Source organism: Columba livia, chromosome 13, assembly GCF_036013475.1.
Source record: "Columba livia isolate bColLiv1 breed racing homer chromosome 13, bColLiv1.pat.W.v2, whole genome shotgun sequence".
Lineage (NCBI taxonomy): Eukaryota > Metazoa > Chordata > Aves > Columbiformes > Columbidae > Columba > Columba livia.
The window spans coordinates 18,108,781-18,132,110 of NC_088614.1; the positions used below are offsets into that span (position 1 = coordinate 18,108,781).

At 37.3% G+C, this 23,330-nt stretch overlaps 1 protein-coding gene across 1 annotated transcript in view; it reads left to right on the forward strand.

The window, feature by feature from the left end:
- The first annotated feature begins 4,692 nt into the window (after window positions 1–4,692).
- The window catches only part of CDH8 (cadherin 8), a 352,129-nt gene continuing 333,491 nt past the window's right edge, over window positions 4,693–23,330 (forward strand). Inside the window, exons 1-2 of the mRNA XM_065029272.1 lie at window positions 4,693–4,881; window positions 17,598–17,704. The gene's annotated coding sequence lies outside the window, so the exon portion shown is untranslated. The remainder of the gene's footprint in view (window positions 4,882–17,597; window positions 17,705–23,330) is intronic.

Genomic DNA, 23,330 nt, shown 5'->3' on the forward strand with positions numbered 1-23,330 from the left:
TATCTATCTCTCTCGCTGTAAGATACAGGTTACATATAGATTATATTCAAAGTTTATCTATAAAAGATATCCTTAACAGTCAGCTGATGTTACTGAGCTAAACGGCTTTCAATTTACATTTTTCAACTATTTGAGCTATTTTATTTGACTTCTTCTTTCTTTACAAAATTGATTGATGTGCCAACAGAATATGAGCTGTTTTACAGCAGAAGAAATCCACAAAAAAAAACCCATCTTGAATGTTCTAATCTTCCAATAATAAAATAAAAGATTTGAGTAGAAGCTAAAAAAATATATATATCCCATTAGAGCTCTTCATCAAAAAAGCTTTGTACATGCGTAGCAGCATCCTGGAGTCTAATGGGAAATCTCTTTAATGCTGCTGGAGATGAATGATACAATGACTTGAATGGCAGACGATGTTCACCTTGTGTTGAAAACGGGTAGTATGAAGGAACGTCCTAATGTCTACTCAAATAAGTGGGCAGGCTTGTTTGGATCAAGACCCTTGTGAGCTGTCCCCCTCAAATAAAAAGACTCTTGTTGTATGAAAGATGATCTAATTCAAAAACCCATTATGCTGAATCCAAAAAAAAAAACCCCAAAAACAAACAAAAAAAACCCCACTAACAGAAAATAAAAGAAAAAATAATAATAAAAAACAAAGATAACTTTTTGCCATGCCAAACCACGCAGACGAAAACTCCTTAAGAGACCTAGATTCAGCAATAGGCAATATCACCTTGCTATTCTCTCTTCCAAGGCACAGAATTCTCATTGCTAGTTATTCTATTTATCCCAATCTGTGCTGCAGAGCATTAAACTTGAGTGTTCACAAAATACAATGAGCTAGTTGTCATGATTTAACCCCAGCCAACCACTCGGATGTGCAAATACAGTGTCCTCTGCAAGAGAAATATAAGAAATTGTACTGGATCTCTGCTTGCGTATTTTCCTAGAAATTCATCCTAGAAATCATTTTGCCCACTGGAAGCTTTAGTGTAAACTTCCTCTGGCTCTAATTCCTGATCTGAGCCAAGCCAACAACAGCAGTCATTTTTATTTTAAACAATATGTGTAATTTCTAGTGGTCCGTTAATTAGCAGACAGGTTTGTTTTTCGTTATTCTTAGTAGTCTATGTAAATTGCTCACAATTACAGAATTTCTATGTGTGTTTTCTTAAGGTGTATATGCTCTAAATAATGCTGCTGCATTTGGGAATGCATTCTAAATATTTTTGTGCAATTACAGAAAATTGTTGAAATGGAAATTACAGCCCAAATTTATTTCACCTTATTAATAAAAATGGCAGTTGTGCAGCATTTTTGTAACCTTTTGTAACCTTAATTTTGAAACTAATCCAGCTCTCACTCTTTACTTTTGTATGTGTTGCATATTAATCATATTATTCTTGGCTCTGTTTATAGCTTCATGAAAACTATACAACCTACTTTAGTATTCTTTAGTCTTTAACAAGTGAGACTGGGAATTGAGGAGTAATCAGTAATGGTTATCTGCCTTTCTATTTAAAAACAATAATGATGTTCACTCATCCTGAACAAGGCCTTTAATTAATCATTGTAGGAATGCAGACTGTAGTCCCAGTGTTACTATCACTGACGCATAACAGTAATGTACAGTCCTGCTTAAATGCTTTTGTTCTGCGAAATAAATCTTCACATCTATTCCCAATAATTCAGTAAAATTAAAATACAGCCTCATCATTCTATTCATTACAAAATCTTCAAGCGGGTGAACTTTTATCATGTGAAAGCTGAGAACTATACTTTATTTAGAGGACTCTTTTTTCCAGGCAGTGCACAAATAAATATATTTTGATATATATTCAACCAATATTTTTTCTGATATATATATATTTAATTCTTATATTACAGACCAGTTCCTTTATAAACCCTTTGAATCAATTTTACACCAGATGCCTAAATTCCACAAAGCATATTTTAACCTCTGAGGTTTTTTTTCTGGGTGTTTTTCTTTGTTGTTTGTTTGTGGATTGTGTTTGTTGTTTTGTGTGTTTGTTTTAAAGATCACTCTGCTTTAAGGGGTGTGGGGAGCACTATGAAACCATATGCATTACCTCAAAGGCTAGTACCTCTCTTGACTGAAATACAATGTTCACCTTCTATTTGGAGATGTTCATCTTCTACTGCTAACTAATAGCCTAATTAGATTAAAAGTTACCCAGTGCACTGTCTTTTTCCAAGTGAATAATTCAGATGAAATGACTAATTAAATTCTTAAGGGAACCTCACAGCTATTTATGATGATAACTTGGAGTTCCCATCAAAGTGGCCATGCACGCCTCTCATTCTACTGTCATATTTAAGTATATCCCCCTAGGTTGGAAACACTGTAGAAGTAAGGAACTATGCAGATAAATTCACTGGAGAGTAAGAATCAACTGTGCACAGAATTAACAAACTAGAGTTTCTAAAGAAGAAAAAAGAAATCTATTTCTCCAGTAGCCTGAAATGTAAATGGCTGCATTTCATCTTTAAATACTATGCTATAGACCGTGTCATACTCTGAAGACAATAATTGTACACAGCCATTGGGGTTTTTTCACACCTGTCTAACTGGATTCCACATAGATTCTGTGAGGATTTGGTACTTCTTTTCTCAAGCCTTACCATGGCTTTATCGGCCACACCTACTTTGCTTTCTATCCTAAATTTTCTACAATTCTTATGTATGTCAATAGAAGAATGAGTCAGCAAGGCACTGAGACTACAGTGGTCAAGAAAGTGTGTTGGGTTTATGTTTAATGGGTAGCAGAGAATTTCAGACATGGCCTGTGCATTCCAGGCACTTGTGGACACATCTCTCGAACTCTGAGCTTTCATTATCAATTTAACAGTTGTGAATACTGACTGTTTCCTATCAAGATCACCAGGTCAAAAGCACAAGTATCAATCAGTGGTTCTTAGGCACCTTGGTAATATTGAAATGAAAGTAATAAGTATTTGTCTAGATAGGTAAAATCCTGGTATCAAGCTCTCTGTGTGAAAACTGAATCTGATTTTTAATGAGGAGATTTGGATAGGTGGTCTGGTTTTGAACTTAAAAACACTGAGAAACACTTTCCAAGTATATTTTTGTCCTTTTAATTAGAGCCTTTTTTCATTTTTCCAATCCCTTTTAACAATCCTCTAATATTTTTACAGCCTTGCCTTTTGAGGGGCAGGCACAAAGTGAGGCAGATACACTGAACAAGGGAATATCAAAGAATGAATTTCCCCTGTCGCTTTAACCACATGAAAGCTCTCCAAATGTATTCCCTTGCTCCTCTTAGTGGTTTGTATAATGAGATCAGTAGAAGCGAATACTAACATCTCCCTGTTCCATTTGCAGCTGCCAGCAGCTGAAGGATAACTGTGCTATGGTAATGATTCTATTTGAAAAGGGAATATTTGCTACTGCATTCTTTCTTCTTACTTTTTTTTTTTTTTATTATTATTATTTTTATTTTTAAATGTTCTGACAGTGTTCTCAGTTTTGGTGAGGAAAGAGAAGGGAAGAGCAGAGCTCTAGAGAAAGGGATGATCCCCGCCTCGAGAATTTAAAATCTAAAGAAAGAAAAAGAGGTGGTCTCAGGGGACAGAGAGAATTTTATGATGGGGTAGGGAGGAAGGAAAGCCTCATGGTTGCTTATCAGTCCAGCTTTACCTGGATCTGCAATGTCCAAGATATGTCGGTCTTCAGAACTGGAAACAGTGAAGGTGTACTGAATACATGGTGTTTTCATGGGTGTATACTATAAAATTGCTACCCTTTATTTGATCCTGAGTTACTGCCCATGGTGGTGCCCTGTGAGGGTATAGCTGTACGAATCTTCTAAGGCATTTTCAACTGTGAAAAGTTTCTCGATGTTTCATTACACAAATGTCTGCAGGAGAAAATTAAAATGGAAAGACTGCATGCTTGCACATTGAGAAAGGAAATGTTCATCGGTGAAGTCAACTGCAATCTCTAAGTGAGCATGTCTGCACAACAACCAGAGCTGCAGCCACAGCAAATCTATAGAGCCTGAAAAGCATGGCTTTTGGTGCTTAGCATATTTGCTCAATAGAGATAAACTTCAAACCCCTGTACATAAAGGAGGAGGTGGGTGTTCTGGTCTGTTTTTAGGAAGACTGATCCTTGAGTGAGGACTCCATGTTATGGTTTGATTCCTCTCCCTCAAATTCACAAGCCAACCCCATGCTCCCCCACTACTCCATCCTCCCCCTGTAGCACTCCCCTTCCCACCATGCTGCTCTCCTCCTTACCCTACCCTTGCATTCTCACACTATAGGTTCTCATAATGGCTGAGTACCTGCAGGACTACTTGCATATTTCTTTTTGTGATAGCAAAAGATGGAAGCTTGTGTCTGTGGAGATCATTGGTATCTTGCTGCTGCCAGGGTAACAGCCACTACTTTTCCTGAGTGTAGAATACCAGTTTATCTGCAAGGTTTTCTTACACTTTAACACCAATGTATGCTAAGACGAAGTATGAACACAAAATATCTTTCGCGTTTTTCTCCAAGGGTTAGGAACTGGTATATTTAACCACACTGCCCATGAACAGCCCCTGATTTCAGTTCCTGAGAACCCGGCAGCTCCCGGCAGCCCTTGCGAGGCGGTGACGTCAGTGGGCGTTACCGCGGGAGGGCGGGTGATTTGAAACCCGTCGCATCTCGGCACCGGCTCTCGGTTCCTGAGATCAGCTGATCGGAGGCGGCTCGGCGGGTCCCGACTCAGCGGAACCTTCGAGGTACAGAGATCACACCCCGCCCCTCACCTTGAAAAAGCCTCCGGGAGGACAGCGACGCGTCGCTGCCACCAGGTGCTGGAAGGGCCATCGGCTTGTGCCGCGGGTGAGTAGCACCCACGCTGTGCTGCAGCAGCGGGTGTGTAACTCGTGCACTGGGGTGTAGAGGTTGTCACCTGTTGCTAGTTAGACTCTCTCACCTGTTGCCGCTGTCTCATTTTAGTCTTTCAAAATCACAGAAACCAGGCATTTAGGAACTTTACTAATTCTTTGCCTCTAATTACAACACGAGACAGGTGACATAGGACTCCTGTAATATAGGAGTACAGGCCAATGGCAAAGAGCTCAAAATGGGGTCTTCAGGGAAATATATTGCTTTGTGGGCTGCTTGTGTTAATAAAACCAAGATCAACTAACAGAGTTAAACACCACATACCCCTCTCACCTTTGGTCAGAGAAAAATACCAGATCCTGGCAAGAGGGGGTGTTGTTCTTTTCAGTGCTGTTTCCTGACTAGCTGTTGTTAAATGTGCATATTCCAGCAGTTGTTAGTTCATTTAAACATGGAATAGGAAAAAACTTTCCCCCTGTTATTTTTTGTAAATGTTTGATGCACTATGTCATTTTACACAGTCACAATAAAAAATTGATCAAACACTGAAATAGTTGCTTTGTTTGCCAGTCAGAGAACAATACCAGCTGTCAGCATTTGAATTATTATAGAGCCATTTGACATGTGTACAGGAAAGACTATGTATTCTTGACTTGCTTTGTATTGCATCAGCAAATAGAATTACTTAATAGGATTACTATTGAGCTATATTGTACACTTCTATTTCAGTTACAGCCTTTGTACATTGCCTCTCTTTGTACTTCACACATGTAACTATATTATTAAAAACAAAACATTGAAGAACAGGCTGTTTTGCTAAAGAATTTTATATGGTATATTTCAAAAATATTGTAAAACTTAACCAATGATGGTAAAACAAAACTCCACTGAATCACAAGCTAAAAGTTATTTTAAATTATTTGATATTTAAATTATTTGATTATTTGGCTCCTCTTATTTATGCTATCTAGTTAAAAATGATGGATCAATTGAACTGATGGGCAAGATAGTCATTTTGACTGGTCTGACCCAGAGGTAAACAGCAAAAATATGATATCACTGACTGGCAAGAGTGAAAATTAAAATTGCTCAGCAGTAAATAAGCGTAACCTGGGGGACACTACTCTTATGGCGTAGTTGTGTTCTCAAGCTGATGCATATCCTGCCATGAGATTACTTGTTCTGAACGTGAAAGAATTGAACGATAGCTCTGACAATTGCAAGAAACAAGCGCTATGCAAGCATCCCCTCATTCTTATGGAAGCCCTGCTGGTCGAGGAAACCTGAGTGATATTACACTCATTTCATAGAAGGCAACCCTTTTTTTGTTTTTTTCTTTAAAAGCAAATTGTGCATCTTTATCAACGGTCCCTTCATGCTGCATTTCCTTAAGATGAACGCCATTCTACTCTAAAGATATATTGTATCTGCTTTTCTCGGTTACCTTTGTAATTTTCTTCTTGGGTCTCTGTTTGTTGTTTGGTTTTGTTGTTGTGGTTTGGTTTTTTTGTTTGTTTTTGGTTTTGTTTTGCTTTTTAAGCAATGGTCTGATGTATTTAAAGGTATTCTTTGGATAGGCCCTCCACTATTTACTAGAGATGCCCTTTGGATGTAGAAGTGATGAAAGGAGGGAAGTGGATCAGTTTGATAGGACTAGACACTGTCATTTCTATAGAGTCTTCTTTAGCAGTAAACTCCTTCACAACAGATGAATGATACTGACTCCCACTGCTTGATACTGTACGCCAACTCATTCATTCTGCTGCTGAGTTCATCTTCACAGCATCCCTTTCTGTCACACAACACTTCTACTCCAATCTTTACCCAGACATAGCCTTTCCGTGATAAGTTCCAAATTGAACAGAAACTTAAGGTGAAAAAGGCCTTTATTTTTCTCATTTTTCATGTTCTACAAAGGTGCAAAATAAATAAATCAATAATATAATATTGTTTGCTTCTTCCAAGTAGGAGTAGATTATGTTATCTCTCCCAGTCTCCATGACATGAAATATTAATTGTATGGCAGTTATATATGTATCTGTATTTTCTGGAGATCAATCGCCTGGGGTCAAATGGAGCAAATCCTGGTATCAGTTAAACTGATCTGTGCCCAGTGACCCAGGGCTCCCAGAGTTTATTATGCAAGTATTAAATGAGGACACTCCAGAGACACTACTTTTTCCAAAAGGCAATAAGACATGAAAACATTTGTTTATAGCATTTTTGAAATAGAAAATGGGGAAAACTGAAGTTTTAGAGGCTAAAACAATACATTTTTAGGATATCTTTAGCCACTGAGAAGTGCATAGTATTTATGATACAAAATAAATATCAAATAAAATACATTGGGTGATTACTGGAATGCATTTTAGGCATGAGACTGTCAATATGAACAGAGGAACCAGGAGAGTAAGGATGCAGAAGCTAATGAGCGAGAACGTGTGCACATGTGTGTGGTTGTCTGTACGTGAGAGCAGCAAGGGAGTTCAATGTACATTTTGGAGTTTCAATGGCAAATCCACTTCTTTCCATGAGGAAAGACATTAATAATCTCTCTTGGTAAAAGACCTGCCACTTCATGATACAAATGCCCACTCTGAAAACAAAACTAGGATTTCTTTACTATCTTACTATTAAAGCAAAAATATAACAGTGGTTCTCTGACAAGTACCTCAAGACACAGACAAGCAGGAATCTGGCTTGAGACTCTTCATTTGTGGAATCGTGCTGAACCCTCACCTTTACATCTCTTCAGCACACAACAGAAGTCAAAGAAAATTCGAAGCACAAGACTTTGTCTCTAGGCTATAGAATACAGACTGTAGGCTTACATGTGTAGGATTCTGGAACTGTGATTGTTTTGACATCACTGTCTTCAGGCAATTCTTATTGTAGATGAAATAGGCTTATTCTTGCTCCTCAGACACATAATTCATGTCATGCTGAAATTATTTCCCTTGGACAGGAAGTTTGTATCTACCGTTACCACGAATATAATCTGGAAAATAAATGCAAAAAAATTGCAAAAAAAATATTACCCATTAATAACACCTTGTCAACAAATGATATCTATGTAACTGTTCTCTATGGAATTTAGTAATACTTAATGTCACCTTTTCCTGATGCAAAGGAGAAGGTAAAACACAAACTTAAGCTTGCCACACGACAGTAATATAAATATTTTACCTTACGTTTTTGTCTGAGCTCTTATTTAAAGTGTGGCTTTTAGGATCCAAATTTATTCGGATCTCTTTCAGGATCAGATATTTCACTTGAGTCCAACATCTTATTGCTAGGCCCTTTATTCCAATACATTATCCAGAAAGCTGCTAATAAGAACTACTATTTAAATTTTGGTGAATAATTTGTTGCAGCTGTAGCTGTTGACGTGCACCATCAACTCCCTGGGCACATTCAGAAAAAATTCCTGTCTTTTTCTGAGTTTTTCATAGCTTTTCTGCTATAAGACTTGTTAAGCTAAGCTATGAAAAATCTCCCAATTCCAGAATATTTCCAGCCCTCTAAGAAAACAAGAATCCAAATGCACCTATTAGAATTATTCACAGTGGTTACAGGCAACCATCACTTCTGTTTACAGTATAAGATTATAAGTTAGATTGAAATATCATTCAGTTATAGTCATTCTCCAACACTGCAAAGAGATGGATGGTCTCCAGGGTAAGGTTGTCATAAAAAGGAAAATCAAACCAGCTGAATAATACAATAAGTCTGTGTATCAAGCCAGCTCAACCGAGCAGTGATAAGAACTGTGGCATCCTTTAAGGAGCTAGCTGACAGATTTCATTTGTCTGAGTTCAGATCTTGCCCTAGTGTCATATGTCATATCTTCCCACCATCCCTTCGGTGTTCTACCAGCACCCCTCCAGGTGCTGTCAGGGGATTCGAAGGAGTCTGCCAGTTAAAACGCTTGAATGGATAAGTCAAGAGTACAAGTACAGAGCCCTTTCATTTCTTTTCCTTTTTTTAGGCCACAAAATTGACACATCTTTTGCATTTGGTTCTGTAATTAGACGTATATTAAACTTTAAAATATAAATGTGTAGTACTATGTTGAAATATGACATTTCACAAATATATAAATAGCAATGAGAATGGAAAACGAAGATGGTTAAGCCCTTTGACAATATCAAGAGTTATCTTTATATCCTATGACTACGGATGCAATATCTGGAGCCACATAATTTGCTGTTACTAATGTAAAACATAAAGCCTTGCTTACTTGAAAATGAAGCACACCAAACTAAAAAGTTATCATGTTTTAGCTACAATGTTTCCAGAGGAAATAGTTTTAAAATAAAACAATCCCTCTCTAACTTGATTTCCTCATGGACTTTCTTAGTACGTGGATTACCATTGCTTTACATTGATTTTAAATAATTTTTGCATTTCACTCAACTGAGGCAGTTAGTAAACAGTTATGTTTTATGGACCTAAGACAGATTCCTGAGTTAGTTCTGAATGAGTTTTGGAGAATAATTCAGATGACTGAGGCAGGCAAACACCTTAGATGCCGAAGTATCCTGTCTGTTGTCCAGCTGTTGCTCTAGCACAGTGTGATCCATGCCCATCGCATCTGCCATGGCTACTATGGATGTCACGGTTACACCACGTGTGTCCAAAACAGCAATACGTGTCTATGCTTAGCCATTTGAATCGCAAAGAATGCATGCACAGCACGGATCAAAAGCAATTGTGCTCAGTTTATGGAAGCAGCTCTGGTGTGTTAAGGTAACACTGCAAACAGCCTAAAATATGTAGAACAACTTTGTACCTGTATTGCCCACTGTTCCAGCTCAGCAGGGGGTAGGGGCGGTGTCACCACGAATAACGGATGTCCACCCAAGCACACACCTATCTGGGCCTTTCAGGAGACAACAAAATCATGAAGAACAAGTCCTTCTCTTAGGGCTTCAAGCTTTGATCTTCAAGGTTTCAAGCTCTGGCAATTCCATCCTGTTTAACACAAATCTCTCCCTCACATTTACCTGTACACGAGATGTGTGCAACAAGACAAAAATTCAACGTAGTACTTTTAATGTGTAAAATTCAACATCACACTTTTGATGTGTAATGCTGCTATAATTTGAAAACCTAATATAAAGCATGCAAACTAAACAGCAGCTTTTTCTGAAAGTATTCTTGGTGAACACTTGATGAGAAGGTTAACATTTTAATCGGTTTAAAATTCTTTGCTTACAGGAGGAACGCTTGGACATGACCAACACACTGAAGAGAAATGAGAAAGGATAAAGTACAGTTTGAAGTTCAATTTTGATCTGAAATAGAAATGTCAATTGAATGTTTTGCATAGCATTTGTGGTTAAGTATGAAAGGTTTCTAAAATCAAGGGAATAAGATTCAAGTCATATATATATATACATATATATATATTTTAAAATCAGCAAATGCCACTTGTTTTCTATTTAGTTGACAAGAATAATTAATCCCACATCAATTCTAGGCTTTATGATGATATACACATCTCCTGAAGGAGGTGGCCAAAGACACAGGACAAATATCTAAACATTACTGTAATGAACACCAAGTATACCTGAGCTATGTAACACAAGCAACAGTCTAACTGTTGAAGAAAAAATCTCCAGTTCCAACCCACATCTATCCAAGATGCAGACTCACTTTAATCAGTAGCATTCAAGAATAAAACAGCTGTCAAAGAGCAGTTTCACTGTATTGTAGTTATCAGTCCAGCCTGATGCCAGAATGCCTCCGGCAATGTTGTTTTGTCACACTAGTAATGTCTGCAACTTGTTAGCAAGAGTTGTATTAAATCACCTTGTCACCAATTCTGGCTTTTATCAAGTTAAGTTAAACAAATTCACTGCTTAAACCAGAAAATATTGTTTTCGGTAAAGTGAGTCTAGATATAACATCTTTGGAATCACATTTCCTTGTCTATATCTAGCACTAGACTTGCGCGTGTAAGACAGAACAAAGGGTAAGTCTTTCTGTTTATTAAAAAGAATAATTTAAAAAAAATGTAAATTTGGTAGTGAAAAATAATTTAATTTTTAAGAGCACTGCCTTTTAAATAATGTTGATTTTAGCCAAAAGGGGAAAGAAACGCAGGTGGTGGTGCTAGATTTATTTAACATCAAAAAAGAGCTCACTATAAGAAACAACATTTTTGAGGAGTCTGAATTTAGTATTGTCAGTCATATTTTGAAATGGGGCATCTTGAATACTTTAGGCCCTGAAATCAAACAAATTAAATGATAGTGGAGTCAAAGTATGTATATTAAGGTGATACAAAAAACACCATGTGGTAGCAGTAGGTGGATTGATTGCATGATAGACAATGCTGTCAGTGTGACTCAAACATTAGAAAAACTGTCAGAGAAAAGGGATCCTGACTTCCCAAGAGAGTACAAACTCCTGAACGAACACATATGCACATGTCCTGATGTTTGTGGAGTACGTTTACTTCCACTTTCACTATGAAAATCTGTGGAACGGAAAAGTAAAGAAATGAAAAAACCAGGCTGCAAGCATTAAACCCTTTCGGAGAGCTCATAATCAGAACGGCTAATTTCCCTGTGTCAGTCTCTTGTGTCTCAGGCAGGGCCAAGGACAAAAACACCAATAGAGCACCTCTGCATCCTGCTCCTCTGCCTACAGTAGTAGTAGTCGGGAGATGGTTACTGCAAGTGAGTGCACCATACTCGCCACGACTCTTTCCTGACTTTGAATTGGAGTTGCAACTCTCATAGTACCTTAGAGAGTGGAATATTAGTTTTGTTCTGCTTTTAAATGGACTTTATCTTAGTTTCTTAGATACCAGTGGCAAAAAGTCCTACCAGCAGCTCAGTCTCCCTTCCAGTGCTTGCTTGGCTTTCTGAAGACAAACAAAACCAGACAAGATGGGAGTAGAAGGCAAGGAAAAAGCAGCAAATCTAGGCTTCCACTTAGAAGTTTAATTCAATTCTATATGAGAGAACAGTTGCTACTTTTCCCCAGTGAACTTCATGGCACATCAGTTTTAAACTTGGCGAACACTGGGAAAAGAGCGGACTACTGTATTTTATATATATATATTTATATATATATATATATATTATTTATATATATATATATCTAAGCCCTTATATTATGCAAAGATGCAATAAAAATGCCTAGAAATATTTCATCAGTTTCTAATTAAAATACCTTAAAATATGCTTCATTCTCTTCACCAAAATCAACATAATTTTAGTTCTCATAGTAGATTGAATCACATCTAAGATGATTTTTTTATTTTTTCAGCCTACACTTAGACTTCTAATTCAAGATTTATGTTACTAACAAATATCTTGATAAGAAATTAAAATTATCTGCTTCTTTGTCAACCATTATTCACTTTCCTAAACTAAATTAGCCTGGTTTTGACAAAGTTGGCAGAAATTGCTTGTGGTACATCTCTCAGGGATATCAGTGTCTTAGACAGAAAGATCCTAAACGGGGAAGGAAAGAGTTGGATGTGTAGCCATTTTCCAGCAAAACTATGGCTAGAGACACATGCCATGTCTCCTGGCTCTGAACTCACGGTATCTGGGTCATGCACAAGCTTCCTAAACTTTCAGAAAACAGGGAAAGTTAACATAGCTCTCAGAGGAACGGGACTTCATATGTTCTTCTGGGTCAATAAACAGCACAATTGTTTTGAATGAGCTGTTTTGAGTCTCTTGAATTAGCGAGAGTTCCCAAAGGATGTTTTCCTACGCATGGAAAATTCTTTTGGGATTGTCATGTAAGCACAGTTTTAAAAGAGAAGATTTTAAGTAGAGGATTTAGACTAAGAATGATTAATCCCAGTGTTCTACCCTTGTGATTAGGAAAGAAGGCAGCGAATATTCCTATAGAGAAGTGTTTGAAAAAAGCTGCATAATTACTGTCCAGTAGCCATGCTCTCCATCCATGAGGAGTACTTGCTAGAACTTCACCATTCAAGATGGGGTTTTACACTGTCCCAACTGACCTGCTTTGCCAGCTAGACCTTTCTAGTCAAAACCTTGATTCTGAAGAAAATTACCTCCACTGGTCACATGTAACAATAAGCCAAAAGCAACCATCTTCCTATATGTATAGAAGGGCACCGCAAAATACCCCACAACTGACATGAGTGCTTTGTTCCTTTTGAAGAGCTAAATAGAATATCATCAGGGGTTTCCTTCCTCTTTTCGAAAATCCATTGACTTACCACAGTACAGTATAAGGTGGGCAAACCTTATGCCTTACGTGGTAACTTTCATGATAGTTCTGCAAGACTGACTTACAATGCATCTTGATTCCTGCAGAGCTGGTAAAACTCTTTAAAGTTTCCTATCTTAGTAAATCACTCAAGCTTTTGGATTTTTAGTAAATACACAATCACAGACTTCTGACCTCCTCTCTCTGCGATTTACAGCAAATGCCACGTTCCTCACCCTAAAAATTCCCTTGTTGCACAGAGAAGTCAAAGCAGTGTCAGGAGGTGATGGCAGCCTTGTCTGTCACTCAGGCGTTTAGCAAGATTGTTGGGCTCTTTGCTGTGTTCTCTCCCTCTGGCTTGTTTGCAACACGGCTCTACAAAGGTGGTTGCTTAGAGGCCAAACGGGCTGCCTGATTGCAAGTGAATATGCACTAACGCGTTAGATTTAGTGTGCTGAATGACAAAAACCTTTTCCCACTAGATCTTCTCATTACTCTAATTCTGGAAAAACATCAAGGAATCAGTTGCTGCTTCCTCTCCTCCAAAAACCATTAGGTAAATCATCAGTTGGTGGGTTTCTTTAGCATTCTGCATTAATACTGTGGTATTCCTCACACTTCACTGAGCTCTATCTTCAGTTAATTCCTTAGAGCATGACTGCTCATATACTCTCAGATAACAGCACAGATTATCTGAGTGAGGTAGAAAAAATAAAGGGAAAGCTGACTTCACAAAAGCTAAGATTAGTATTTGCCGGACAATAAAAAGTTACCAATCTGCCCTTGACAACAGATGTCTAGAAATGGGATCCTCTTTTAATAAAAAACAAACAAACAAAATCTGTTTATGCAGGAAAAAGATGAAAATGTGAAATGTTTCATTTGAGTTGTAAAATTTGAAGGAATGTCTCTTAATATCAGCCTCCGAAATAGCAGATTGCTTCTAGAAAGGTTTAAACAGTTTATTAATCTAATAGAGAAAAAACTCAGACCCACTCAGTATAATAAAATAAATACTAAATAAATACTAAATAAATACTAAATAAATACTAAATAAATACTAAATAAATACTAAATAAATACTAAATAAATACTAAATAAATACTAAATAAATACTAAATAAAAACTAAAAGGTTCCAAGTGTGCACTCCTCAAAAAAGGAAACAGCATCTTTCCCCTGGACTTGAGTTGGCATTGGATTAGCCCTCAGAATGACTGGTTTTTAGTTAAGAAAAAAGTTGGAGACCATTAAGAGAGGTATATCATAATGTCTTATGTTAATTGCAACTTCTTTTTGTTAAGCAGTATTTTTTCTGTCTGGTTAATTTTAAGATGTTTGGAACTAGAAATCTCAGCACTCCTGTCCCTTCCTCTCTGCAAATATGTTGAACAATTATGAAAAGCTTCACAGGTAGTTTTCATTAACAAAGAGATTTCTAAGGTAAGGCAGGAAAATCTCCAAAGAAAGTTTAGTAAACACTTCTCCATGTTTAATAATAAATATCGATTACTTAACAGCCAGGTTTCCAGATGCTGAAATGACAAAAACCCAGTTGGCAGGAAGTCAGAGTTGGGAATCTCTACACTAAATATAAACTTAAAAAAAACCCAAAAGTGAAATGCAGTCATGTTGGGAATCATTTTAATCCTTGAAGTGCAATGCCTCAGACCACATTGGTTTTCCTTTTATTGTTTCCTGCTCACCAAATTCTCATCGTGCTGATGTTGTGCTTCAGTTAGTGATTGTTTCCAAACAAACCTTAAATTTAAGAAAAAGATAAATTTCAGTGAAGAGAGGAGATACATGTGCATATATATGTGTTTACACAGATATGGCTAGGAAATAACCTGGGTGATTGCACACCCAGGGAGTTCAACAGCCATTCCATTTCAGTTTCTCTCAGATTACTCTTGCACATCATGGAAAGCAGCATGTGTTTCCCATTAACACTCAAAAATCTGCAATGAACAGGGGTTTTTACTTCACCGTTGTTTTATGATAAGAATCAGTTTGAAGAAATACTTCAATGTACTGTATTCTGAAAACCACTTGATTGTTTGCAGCATGTTAAGAGAGCTAATTACTTAATTTGATAGAATCACAGCATTGTTTTGGTTGGAAGAGATCTCTGGTGGTCATGCAGGCCAACCTTCTGCTCAAAGCAAGACCAACTTCCAAAGTCAGATAAGACAGATTTTATTGTTAAAAGGCTTAGATAATATGTAGTAATGTGAAAAGAAAAGCTCAAAGCCAGAATACAAGAAATTTATTTCAAAAGGGCCACATCTCGATCTTATTCTTTTTGCCCACACCGTGATTGTAAATCTACAATAACACAACTGGAAAACTCTGCTTGCTAAAAGTGTAGATCCTTTCATGTGTTTTACCATTTCACTGTTTGAGTGGCAACACCATTTTTAGCATATATGTTTGCTATACATATGCTTAGGGCTCTATCCCAACAAACTTGTAGCCTAATACAAGTGGTGGAATAAAGCAAGTGTAAAATGAAAAGACTCTTTGCACAATACCAATTTTGTGGTTATTGTTATTGAAATGTGGAAATTGTTATTGAAATGCTTCTCATTTGTTACAAAAATAAAGGGGTATAAGGAAAAATCAGGTTGGTTCTTGTTTTGTATTTATTGACGAAAAAATCCATTTAAACTTAACTTGTTCAGTGCCTCATTACACACAAGGAACGTGACCTAACTAGTGCTGAACAACTTCTGAGAAGAAGCCTGATTGATTTCAAATCCCAGTCATTTAACCATAAGCCGAAAAGAGCATTGGTCTGCAGTGAAGAAATGAATACGCTTACAATCAACTGTTTATATGAATCTAGGTAAATGGGGAAAGCTACCTAAGGGCAAACAAAGAAAAAAGAATGAATGTACAGACATGTGAGCAGATGGGAATTGTTCATTATGTTTATACCGTAATTGAAACAAAGGATGTTTCAAGAAAATTCAAAATATCTTAAAAGCAATGTTATGCAAACTGAATTCAAAGATGCTATGTGCATCACCACCTGTTCCATGAGTTTTAGAGACTCCAGGGTGATTGTAGTCCGTCCAAAGGCTCAGAAAGTTCTTGAACCTGGTATTTCAAAGACTGGCAAACCTTCTGCAGAATAGGTTTGATCAAGCTTTCACACTTAAAACCAGAGTCATCTTTCAAATGGAAATCATACCTCTAATCTCTTCTTAATATACATTCAGAATTAGAACTACCTGTAATTCTGCAAATAACATTATCGAATAGTCAGCAATTTGAAGCAATTATCCATTCAGTTTCGGGTATGGCACACAGTGATGTGTATTTGGTTTCTGATGAGGTGGGAATGGTCTTTCATCTGAAAAAGACAAACCATTGAAAAAATCGGTAAACTCAGTTTATTTATAGAATCATAGAATCATTTCAGTTGGAAGAGACCCTCACAAGCGAGTCCAGCCATAGCCTAAGCCCAGCACTAACCCATGTCCCTGAGAACCTTTTCTAAACACCTTTTAAACCCCTCCAGTGATGGTGACTCCACCACTTCCTTGGGCAGCATGTTCCAATGCCTGACAACCCTTTCCGTGAGAAATGGTTTCCTAATATCCAAACTAAACCTCCTCTGACACAGCTTGAGGCCATTTCCTCTTGTTCTATCACTTGCTACTTAGGAGAAGAGACCAACACCCTCCATGCTACAACCTCCTTTCACTTGTAGGCAGCAACGAGGTCTCCCCTCAGCCTCCTTTTCTCAAGGCTGAACAGCTCCAGCTCTCTCAAATTTAATCTTTGAGAACCTCATTCTAAATAAGTACTGTAATATTCTATGGCATAGACTAGAGATACCTGTGAAGAATACATTAGCATATAAAAATACTTGGCCTAGCATACCTGAAGAGAGACAATAATTCATCTTTCATAAACAAACATTAAAATTTATTAAGCATCAGACTGAGGCTATTATATTTTAGACAGAAACACAGGATGAGAAATTCCACACAGCACAGCATGAATCGTGGTAACAATAGGCTAGGGATACTCAGAATAGGCACCTCTGTACATAACTTACATAAGTATTATTACACATAATAATGCCAATTAATAATGCTAATAATAATGCACTCAACTGGCAAATAAGAACTTCCTCTGTGACCTGCAAACCCTGTTTCTGAAAACAATCCTGCTAAAGTCAACCTGAGTACTTTATAAAAACAAAGAAAATCTAAGCTTCTCTGATAAGGATCTGTCTCTTACCCAGTAAAGCGGATTAGTACAATAGGTTTTGATTCTGAAAAGACTTTCAGTGCATCTGCTGTCTTTTGATCTTTTTTTTCTTGGAGTATAACACTAACGAGGAGAGTTTTATTTCCTGTGTTTATAATAAAGATGGTATTAGGTATGTGTTCTTAATTAAAGCTTTAAGAAGTATTAGACAAGGGCATGAACAGAATTAAAGGTACTGAAGTATTCTTTGAAAAAGTTTCAGCGTTTTGCACTTTGCTTCTAGTGCAGAGATTTCCCAATGGAACCAGTGCTGAAGACATTTCAAATAGGAGCAGCGTTCCAAAAGCATACAGAAGAACAGGAACTAGGGATCATTCTTCAATAACTGAGGTGAGCAGAGTGAAATTCAGTTTCAAAATCTCCTGTGCAGGAATCTTCTCAACTTTTTTCCGGACTATGAGGGTTTTCGCTCCCTCATTTGTGTTCAGTAGCAAGTGTGAGTATTAGGGTGGTGAGAACTCCTTTTCTTGGGCCACTTGCTGAGAACTTTATGCTTTGGACTTCAGGAAGAAAGATAGCCTCCCACAAAATATGAAAATGCTGTTGGTGAAACCAGAGTAAATGTTAACATCAGACCTGAGCATATTTTTTTGTCAAAATTAGTTAAAATAAATTGGAACTAGGTTTGCGTGACTCCACTCTTCCTGTACACTGCTTTCATTTTTATTGGTCAATTTGAACCAAATTCGATGAAGATACCACAAAGATACTTCAGTCCCCACAGTTAAAATCTGAATGGGTGGATTGGTGAAGGAAAGATGTCTTGTAACTGTTCTCATTGATGAAAAGGCCATGAAGTAAGGCTCAAACTTGTAAGAAAAGTTTCAGTTCTCAGTTGATTTCTGTCCATAAGTTAATCTTTCTTTAAAGTGAAATGCCCTGTTTTAGAGACAAACCGGAAACTAAGTCAAGCCCCAGTGTATGTTTCTGTCTTATTATAGACATATTTCCTGGGGACTTTTCTTTCAGTTATACTTTGCTACTGAACTAACAGCACCGCTATTTCACCTTTCCACCTCAAGTCAACTGGTTCATGAAAAGTATAGAATCATTTGACCTTGGTTGATACTGGCACTGAAGAAGTTATTCATTTGTCTGTCATCCTTGACTAAATCTGTGAAAACACTGGGCAAAGGATGTGAAACAAGCAAAGAAACCTGAATGTCCACTCCTCCACCATTATTTCCTTTTTGAAATTATTTTCACTAACCATGTTTATCAGTGGTGTTCCAACTTCAGCTAAGCTGCCAATAAAACTTGAAATGGAGTGGAGATGAGGAAAGAAATCAGTACTCCTCTAGGCAAATTAACAAGTTATTATACCATTTTTACATTTTGAAGTACTCTTTTGTTATTTCTCCAAAGCTGGTAGAAAACGCTTTATCAGCTCATTATCTCAGTGTCCTATGGACTAAACCACCTCCCTCACTCTAAACTTTGACACTATCTTCTGCGACAAAATACAGTAAGAAAGAGGCAATAAATTTATTGGCATAAATGAAAATCGCATCTATATCTGAGAAGACCAGCTGTGATCATTAGAGTTACTATCACCAAGAGAAATTCAGGAAACCCTAATCCCTGGTTGTATGCATTTCTATTGGCCTTTTGAACAACTTGTCCAATTTCCACATACGTTATCTGCATCATTACCGTGAACAGCATAACATGCTTTCCAAGAAAAGGCAACGAATAGCATAAAACATACCTGTCTTAAATAGATGTTGGTGTATGTAGCATGTTGTTTTCAGCTATTAGGAATCAAAACATAATTACTAAGTTTTTTTAACTGCTGAAAAGAGCCCCTTTGGTTGCTATTACATACAATTAGGGATTTATGAGTAATTAGGGATTTATGAGTTTCAGTGCAGAGACTCTACACCTACCATATGCTGCTTTCATATCTCTAAACTACTGTAGGTTGCCATGGTATTTTTTCCCCTCACATCACCACATTTTCCAGAAAGAAGAGACATGGGGAATGCCACCGTATTTTGGATTTCTCAGGTAAAGTAAGGCAGCCAGTTATCCCTCTCTGCGGTTTTGCTGGGCCACTGTTATCAATTTGCTTCACGAGTTCTGCTCGGTAACAAAACACAACAGGTCACTGAAGAGATAAATACTAAATATTACTTTTGAAGTAATGACTGTGCTAGCTCTCTTTCTTTGGTGTTTTTAATCATGCTAATTGCTGTAAATACTTTACATCTTCATGGAGTAAATCAGGGAGCACAAGTGATTTTGTAGAAGTGATGAAGTCAGCAGAAGTGGAAGTTTGAAAACAGTGAGATCCGAATTGCAAAAGTAGTTCTGCATAACTTCTCAATAATGCTGCGATACAGAGTTCCGAGTATAGTGTTATTTTTAAAATGTACATTTTTTTGTTTTTTTTTATGGCAGTCTAGAATTATCCTCTCTGGTGTTAATTAAGGGTAAAAAGCAATTTGCATTAGAAATATCTATTTGTAACTAAGTAGTCTCCATGTAGATCTGAATTAAAACTAAGTGCTGTTTTCACCTGTCTACATGCACGGTGACCTTCACTGACATAGCAGCTGGGACTGAATGTGGGTGTCGGGGATTGGCTCAAGGAGCACAGACATGAGTCCACCAAGCAACTGTACGAGAAGAGCCCATTTTAGTTGACATAAGTAGGCCTTAGTTAGCTTGTCTATTAGGCTGTGGGAAAGGGGGGAACGGAAAAGTACTAACTAAGGCAGGGTCAGGATATTTTTGAAGAGATAAGAGTCAGAAGAATGTGGGATGCGCATAGCTAGCTAAACCCAAGTAGGTGGAGTAAGTAAATGTGCTTAGCCTATTAGATAGAGACAAGTATGCATAATTATGGTATTTGGTATAAATGCACGCTATCTCGGGCAATAAAGTTGAAGTATGCTTTATCACTCATATTGAGTCGGCTGCATTTCTTCCTCCGTCCGCTCGGGTCTGGAACTCTGATGGGACTTTTCTCTGCATGTGGGGAACATTCTTATGGCAGAAGGTGAAAACACCTCTATCATGGTGCTGATTTAAGTAAAATCACACACTTTTCCCATTGGATTTCTATCTGAGGGAATTCGACAGACTGGCAAAGTCAAGTGAACACAAAGTGAATCCTATAGCTGCTTGAAACCTGCAAAATTTATACTCTGACGCTGGACAAAACAAAAACCACAAAAAGCTGTATTTTTTTTCTTTTTAATAATCAAGCACCGTTGTCAATGCAAGTTACTGTGATATATAAAGGCCTGATCCCTTTCAGTCGCGATTCTGTACTCTGCTGAAATCAATAACAGTAAGTTCCTATATACTTATATGCCCCTGCTCAGTTTGGCTTAGATGTGCTGCACCATAAATATGTCTCCTTCTGTGAAGTTTAGATCTCAGGGCTCACATTAGTCAACAGAATCCAGGCTTCCACAAGTGCCAAAGAATTTTAAATACCACAAATACCCTAAGCATTTGGGAATAGCAGTGAAAGTTCAGCTTCACTTGGGTTTGCAAGCTACCAGATATAATAAAAAAAGCTTAAACAGACCCACTTGGAAGTTCTACCCAAAATGCTGAATCTTTCATCATTCAGTCACACTTCTAACATTACAAACTCCTTACTGCCCCTAAAGTACAGTTTAAAGGAGTTAAATCTGCCTCCTCTATTTTCAAATCATGAATCCACGTGATAATATTTTCAGTTTGTTGACTGACCTTTACAGGAATTTCTACCTGGCAGTTTTTATTCTTAGTGTGAATTTGCTACAGGTTTTCAAGAGATGAATAGTCATCTGCCTTGTAAAGGGTTTTGCAGAGATCAATTGGGATGAGGTTATCTCTAGACAGCTTCATCTTAGATTAGGACACCCACTTTCTTCTGTCTCAAAAGATTTCTTCAATCTTAATAGAGTTGGAAAAAAAGTCATTTTTTTTGTGATAAGTATTTATTGCATTCAGGTGCTATAGAAATTAAACATTGGGCTTCTGTGAAGTACAGGAGTTCATGGATCAAAACTATTTCCTCCAAGAAAATGCTTGTGACAGTGAAATTAATTCAACAAATCTCACAGATGACAGGACTGGCTGAGAGTCTCTACTTCCTGATAACAGCAATAATGATGATTTATTATTACTGGTCTATCATCATCTATGTGCTTAGCATGCAAAAAGTATGACTGAGGAGATTTTGCAGACATGTTAGGACAGTTTGTGGTGATTTTGATGGAAGTTCAGGGAGATGACACTGCTCCTGCATATCAGAAGAAAATCTTCATGTGACCTTACCTAATTATTAACAATTGCAAGGCCATGATCTAGTTCTGTTCTTAACTATGTTTTTTGGACAATATTGAATTAACAAGTGATTCCAATAGAGTGGGTTTCATGCAGGATCTCAAAACTGAATAATGTGCAGAAGAATCAATTTATTTCCAGTCAGTGAAGAAACAGGCAAAACTTTCTGTTCTGTCACAAATGATCTCTTGTTATCACTGAACTGAGCTGTAAAATTTCTCTTATATGGAGAGGATGATCCTGCAATAAGTTCCTGGCATAACAAAGAAAAGAATATCTGAATAAAAACTTTGAATGCAAATTAAGATACAGGAGGACATCCATGCTACATTTAGCATTTGACCATAACGTGGTCATTCTTCCAAGCAGATCTCTGAACAGGATAAAGTCCATGCCCCTAAAATCCAGGGGTATGATCCCGCTTTTTGCCTTGTTCCCTCCTCTCACTATCCTGAACTCCACAATGTCATGGTCGTTGCAGCCAATGCTGTCCTAAACTTTCACATGTCCAACCCACCCTTCCTTTTCGTAAGCAAGACGTCCACCATGACCTTTCAGAGCACGTCCTTTAATTGGACCCTCTATCACTTTTCATAGGAAGCTGTTGTTGGCATACTGCTCCTAGACAGTCAGTGCTGTTTGTATTGTGCCTCCAGCAGATATCAATGTGGTTAAAGTCCCCCATAAGAACCACCGCCTGTGAAAGGGAGTCTACTTCCACTTGTCTGAAGAAAGCCACATCGACTTCTTCCACATCTCGGTGACCCCACTGAGATTACAACCCTGCAACTGCACACAGTCTTTTATCCACCCCATTTGTTTCTCATGCTGTATGCAGGTACCTCAGAAAGGGTTGTGCCGGTTCCCTGGGAAAGGTTTGAATGAGAGGTGTCCTCATAACGCTGTCCTGTAGACACTACCTTATTCTATGCATACTCTTAAGTGAGTTAGCTAACGCAGACAGCCTTGGACAGTGGATGCTGTCCTACTATTAAAGAGAAGAAAAAGAAGACTTTTATAAATAGCAAGAACCAAACTTTGCAATTAAAGGCATATAATGGGTTGAGTGTATGTAGATACATCTCTGTATAACATATTTTGTTTGGACAATTGGACAACAAGTCATGTCATATCAGAAAGGGATCTCTAAACATCTAAACCCCATGAAACCGGCAACAACACAGTAAGCACTAGTTAAAATCCACTTACATTTTGCATTATATATAACTTGCTGTGATAGAATCAAGCTGCACAATAAACACAAACAGTACTTCCACAGTACAAAATATTTACAGTAGTAAAATGAATACTGATACATCCCTTAGTAATCCCTTAGGTTTCAGCACATGCTAAAGATTAAGTAGTGAGCAACATATTTGTCTGATTATTAAAGATTTATCTTCTCCTCTCCTTTAAATAAAAAATAATCTATTTTCCCTGAAGCAAAAATATTTTGCTTTGAAAGTACTTGTTTTCATTAATATGATTTTAATACTTAATTAAAAAATGAGGGGTTTATTTGAATGAATTACATGCCAGAACTGTAGAAATAAAAATTAGTGTCACCAAACAAAATGGAATTTTAGTTACATTATTAACTGGATCCAAATTATGTGATACTTCAGTGACACTACTGAGTTGACTCAGAATTAATCCAATTGAAGAATTTTGC